This window comes from Arachis ipaensis, chromosome B9, assembly GCF_059453495.1.
Source record: "Arachis ipaensis isolate K30076 ecotype BB chromosome B9, ASM5945349v1, whole genome shotgun sequence".
Lineage (NCBI taxonomy): Eukaryota > Viridiplantae > Streptophyta > Magnoliopsida > Fabales > Fabaceae > Arachis > Arachis ipaensis.
The window spans coordinates 107,528,361-107,534,460 of NC_142444.1; the positions used below are offsets into that span (position 1 = coordinate 107,528,361).

Here is a 6,100-nt window from a genome sequence, read left to right on the forward strand (position 1 = left end):
CTGGATGTCGACTTTCCAACGCAATTGGAAGCGTGCCATTTTGAGTTCTGTAGCTCTAGAAAATTCACTTTGAGTGCAGGGAGGTCAGAATCCAACAGCATCAGCAGTCCTTCTTCAACCTCTGAATCTGATTTTTGCTCAAGTCCCTCAATTTCAGCCAGAAAATACCTGAAATTATAGAAAAACACACAAACTCATAGTAAAGTCCAAAAATGTGAATTTAACATAAAAACTAATGAAAACATCCGTAAAAGTAACTAGATCCTGCTAAAAATATACTAAAAACAATGCCAAAAAGCATATAAATTATTCGCTCATCACAACACCAAACTTAGATTGTTGCTTGTCCCCAAGAAACTGAAAATCAAATAGGATAAAAAGAAGAGAATATACTATAAATTCCAAACTATCAATGAAACATAGCTCCAATCAGATGAGCGGGACTTGTAGCTTTTTGCCTCTTGAATAGTTTTGGCATCTCACTTTATCCATTGAAGTTCAGAATGATTGGCATCTATAGGAACTCAGAGTTCAGATAGTGTTATTGATTCTCCTAGTTCAGTATGTTGATTCTTGAACACAGCTACTTTATGAGTCTTGGCCGTGGCCCTAAGCACTTTGTTTTCCAATATTACCACCGGATACATAAATGGCACAAACACATAATTGGGTGAACCTTTTCAGATTGTGACTCAGCTTTGCTAAAGTCCCCAAATAGAGGTGTCCAGGGTTCTTAAGCACACTCTTCTTTTTCTTTGGACCTTGACTTTAACCGCTCAGTCTCAAGTTTTCACTTGACACCTTCACGCCACAAGCACTTGATTAGGGACAGCTTGGTTTAGCCGCTTAGGCCGGGATTTTATTCCATTAGGCCCTCCTATCCACTGATGCTAAAGCCTTGGGATCCTTTTTATTTACCCTTGCCTTTTGGTTTTAAGGGTTATTGGCTTTTTGCTCTTGCCTTCTGGTTTTAAGAGCTTTTGGCTTTTTCTGCTTGCTTTTTCTTTTTATTTTTTTCGCCTATTTTTTTTTCTGCAAGCTTTTGTATTCACTGCTTTTTCTTGCTTCAAGAATTATTTTTATAATTTTTCAGATTATCAAATAACATGTCTCCTTGTCCTCATTCTTTCAAGAGCCAACATATTTAACATTCATGAACAACAACTTCAAAAGACATATGCACTGTTAAAGCATTCATTCAGAAAACAAGAAGCATTGTCACCACATCAATATAATTAAACTAAGTTCAAGGATAAATTCGAAACTCATGTACTTCTTGTTCTTTTGAATTAAAACATTTTTCATTTAAGAGAGGTGATGGATTCATAGGACATTCATAACTTTAAGACATAGTTACTAAATACTAATGATCATGTAATAAGACATAAACTTAGATAAGCACTTAACATAAAGAAAAACAAAAAATAGAGAATGTAAGAACAAGGAATGAGTCCACCTTAGTGATGGTGGCGTTTCCTTCTTGAGGAACCAATGATGTCCTTGAGCTCTTCTATATCTCTTCCTTGTCTTTGTTGCTCCTCCCTCATTGCTTTTTGATCTTCTCTAATTTCATGAAGGATGATGGAGTGCTCTTGATGTTCCACCCTTAGTTGTCCCATGTTGGAACTTAATTCTCCTAGGGAGGTGTTGATTTGCTCCTAATAGTTTTGTGGAGGAAGATGCATTTGAGGCATCTCTGGGATCTCATGGTGATGAGCTTCATGCGTTTCTTGAGATCCATGAATGGGCTCTCTTGCTTGCTCCATCTTTTTCTTAGTGATGGGCTTCTCTTCCTCAATGGGAATGTCTCCTTCTATGAGAGCTCCAGCTGAGTAACATAGATGGCAAATAAGATGAGGGAAAGCTAGCCTTGCCATGGGGGAGGACTTTTCGGCTATTTTGTAGAGTTCAAGGGAGATGACTTCATGAACTTCTACTTCCTCTCCAATCATGATGCTATGAATCATGATGGCCCGATCCACAGTAACTTCAGATCGGTTGCTAGTGGGGATGATGGAGCGTTGGATGAACTCTAACCATCCTCTAGCCACAGGCTAGAGGTCCAGTCTTCTTAGTTGAACCGGCTTGCCTTTGGAGTCAATCTTCCATTGAGCTCCTTCCACACATATGTCCATGAGGACTTGGTCCAACCTTTGATTAAAGTTGACCCTTCTAGTGTAGGGGCGTGCATCTCCTTGCATCATAGGCAAGTTAAATGCCAACCTCACATTTTCCGGACTAAAATCTAAGTATTTCCCTTGAACCATGGTGAGATAATTCTTTGGGTTCGGGTTCTTACTTTGATCATGGTTCTTAGTGATCCATGCATTAGCATAGAACTCTTGAACCATTAGAATTCCGACTTGTTGGATGGGCTTTGTTAGAACTTCCCAACCTCTTCTTTGGATTTCGTGTCGAATTTCTGGATACTCATTTCTCTTGAGCTTGAAAGGGACCTCGGGGATCACCTTCTTCTTGGCCACAACATCATAGAAGTGGTCTTGATGAGCTTTGGAGATAAATCTTTCCATCTCTCATGACTCGGAGGTGGAATCTTTTGTCTTCCCTTTCCCTTTTCTAGAGGATTCTCCGGTCTTGGGTTCCATCAATGGTAATGGAAAAACAAAAAGCTTATGCTTTTACCACACCAAACTTAGAATATTGCTCGCCCTCGAGCAAGAGAAGAAAGAGTAGATGAAGAAGAAGAAGAAATAGAGGAGAGGAAGAGAGAGATGTGTTTCGGCCAAGAAGGGGGAGAGAGGGTTGTTTTGTGTGAAAATGAAGAAGAATGAAGGGCTTTATATAGCGAAGGGAGGGGGGGTAAGGTTTGGCCATAAGGGTGGGTTTTGGGTGGGAAATTGATTTTGAATTTTGAAGGTAGGTGGGGTTTATGAGGTAGGTTTATGGGGAAGAGTGGATGGATGTGAGTGGTGAAGTGGTGATAGGGAAGAGAGATTGAGGTGATTGGTGAAGAGTTTTGGGGAAGAGTGTTTATTGGGAGGAAAGGATGAACATTGAGAAGAGGGAAGAGAGTGAATGGTGGTAGGTGGTGATCCTGTGGGGTCCACAGATGCTGAGATGATCCTGTGGGGTCCACAGATCCTGAGGTGTCAAGGAATTGCATCCCTGCACCAATTAGGCATGTAAAATGCCTTTGCATGCATTTCTAGCGTTTAAACGCCGAATTGATGCTTGTTCTGGGCGTTCAGCGCCCAGATGCAGCATATTTCTGGCGTTGAACGCCAGCCAGATGCTTGTTTTTGGCGTTCAGCGCCAGCTCTTCCTCAGTGTGCATTTCTGGCATCTGAACGCCAGGATGCTGCTTGTTTCTGGCATTCAACACCAGAAACATGCTTTGTTCTGGTGTTGAATGCCAGACAGATGCTCCTTACTGGCGTTTAAACGCCAGTAAGATCCTCCTCCAGGGTGTGATTTTTCTTCTGCTGTTTTTGATTCCGTTTTCAATTTTTATATTTATTTTGTGACTCCACATGATCATGAACCTAATAAAACATGAAAGAACAACAAGAATGAAAATAAATTTGATAAATAAAAATTTGGTTCCCTCTCAACAAGTGCTTCTTTAATGTCAATAGCTTGACAGTGGGCTCTCATGGAGCCTCACAGATGTTCAGAGCATTGTTGAGACTCCCCAACACCAAACTTAGAGTTTGGATATGGGAGTTCAACACCAAACTTAGAGTTTGGTTGTGGCCTCCCAACACCAAACTTAGAGTTTGACTGTGGGGGCTCTGGTTGACTCTGTTTTGAGAGAAGCTTACTGTGCCTCTTTTCCATGTTTACAGAAGGATGACCTTGAGTTTTAAATACAAGGGAGTCCTCATTCAATTGAAGGACTAATTCACCTCTGTCAACATCAATCACAGCTCTTGCTGTGGCTAGGAAGGGTCTTCCAAGGATGATGGATTCATCCTCATCCTTCCCAGTATCTAGGATTATGAAATCAGCAGGGATGTAAAGGCCTTCAACCTTTACGAACACATCCTCTACTTGTCCATAAGCCTCTTATCTTGAGTTGTCTGCCATCTCTAATGAGATTCTAGCAGCTTGCACCTCAAAGATTCCTAGTTTCTCCATTACAGAGAGGGGCATGAGGTTTATTCCTGACCCAAGGTCACATAGAGCCTTCTCGAAGGTCATGGTGCCTATGGTACAAGGTATCAGAAACTTTCCAGGATCTTGTTTCTTCTGAGGCAATCTCAGTTGATCCAATGCATTTAGTTCATTGGTGAACATGGGAGGTTCATCTCCCCAAGTCTCATTACCAAATAAATTGGCATTCAGCTTCATGATTGCACCAAGGAACTTGGCAACTTGCTCTTCAGTAACATCCTTATTCTCTTCTGAAGAGGAATACTCATCAGAGCTCATGAAGGGCGTAAGGAGGTTTAATGGAATCTCTATGGTCTCTAGATGAGCCTCAGAGTCCTTTGGTTCCTCAGAGGGAAACTCCTTATTGATCACTGGACGTCCCAAGAGGTCTTCCTCCTTGGGATTCACGTCCTTCTCCTCTCTTGTGGGTTCGGCCATGATGGTCAATTCAATGGCCTTGCACTCTCCTTTTGGGTTTCCTTTTGTATTGCTTGGGAGAGTACTAGGAGGGATTTCAGTGATCCTTTAACTCAGCTGGCCCACTTGTGCTTCCAAATTTCTAATGGAAGACCTTGTTTCATTCATGAAACTGACAGTGGCCTTAGATAGATCAGAGACTAAGTTTGCTAAATTAGAGGTATTTTGTTCAGAGTTCTCTGTCTGTTGCTGAGTGGATGATGGAAAAGGTTTACTATTGCTAAACCTGTTTCTTCCACCATTATTAAAGCCTTGTTGAGGCTTTTGTTGATCCTTCCATGAAAGATTTGGGTGATTTCTCTATGAGGGATTATAAGTGTTTCCATAAGGTTCACCCATGTAATTCACCTCTGCTATTGCAGGGATCTCAGGATCATAAGCTTCTTCTTCAGAAGAGGCCTCTTGAGTACTGTTGGATGCAGCTTGCATTCCATTCAGACTCTAAGAAATCATATTGACTTGCTGAGTCAATATTTTATTCTGAGCCAATATGGCATTCAGAGTATCAATTTCAAGAACTCCCTTCTTCTGAGGCGTCCCATTACTCACAGGATTCCTCTCAGAAGTGTACATAAACTGGTTGTTAGCAACCATGTCAATGAGTTCTTGAGCTTCTGCAGGCATTTTCTTTAGGTGAATGGATCCACCTGCAGAAGTGTCCAATGACATCTTAGCTAATTCAGACAGACCATCATAAAATATATCCAGGATGGTCCATTCTGAAAGCATGTTAGAAGGACACTTTTTGGTCAGTTCCTTGTATCTCTCCCAAGCTTCATAGAGGGATTCACCTTCCTTTTGTTTGAAGGTTTGAACATCCACTCTAAGCTTACTCAGCTTCTGAGGAGGAAAAAACTTGGCTAAGAAAGCCGTGACCAGCTTATCCCAAGAGTTCAGGCTATCTTTGGGTTGAGAGTCCAACCACACTCTAGCTCTGTCTCTTACAGCAAAAGGGAAAAGCATGAGCCTGTAGACTTCAGGATCTACTCCATTAGTCTTAACAGTATCACAGATCTGCAAAAATTCAGTTAAGAACTGAAAAGGATCTTCAGATGGAAGTCCATGAAACTTGCAGTTTTGTTGCATCAGAGAAACTAATTGAGGTTTCAGCTCAAAATTATTTGCTCCAATGGTAGGGATGGAGATGCTTCTTCCATGTAAATTGGAATTAGGTGCAGTAAAGTCACCAAGTATCCTCCTTGCATTATTATTATTTTCGGCTGCCATCTCCTCTTCCTGTTCGAAAATTTCTGAAAGGTGCTTGCTGGATTGTTGTAATTTAGCTTCTCTTAGTTTCCTCTTCAGAGTCCTTTCATGTTCTGGATCTACTTCAACAAGAATATTTTTGTCCTTGCTCCTGCTCATATAAAAAAGAGGGAACAGAAAAATAATAATAATAGGGATCCTTTTTACCACAGTATAGAGGTCCCTGTGTGAGTAGAAGAAAAGAAGAAGAAAAGAATGTGATATAAAGAAAGAAACACAAGGGTGAGGAGAGCAGAGATGTGAG

The 6,100-nt window shown here is 41.0% G+C and overlaps 1 non-coding gene across 1 annotated transcript; it reads left to right on the forward strand.

Annotated features, from left to right (window-relative positions):
* The first annotated feature begins 5,313 nt into the window (after positions 1–5,313).
* LOC148545819 (small nucleolar RNA R71) lies at positions 5,314–5,421 on the forward strand. Its single transcript, XR_015901216.1, has one exon. It is a non-coding gene; the product is annotated as a small nucleolar RNA R71 (small nucleolar RNA).
* Positions 5,422–6,100: the final 679 nt, after the last annotated feature.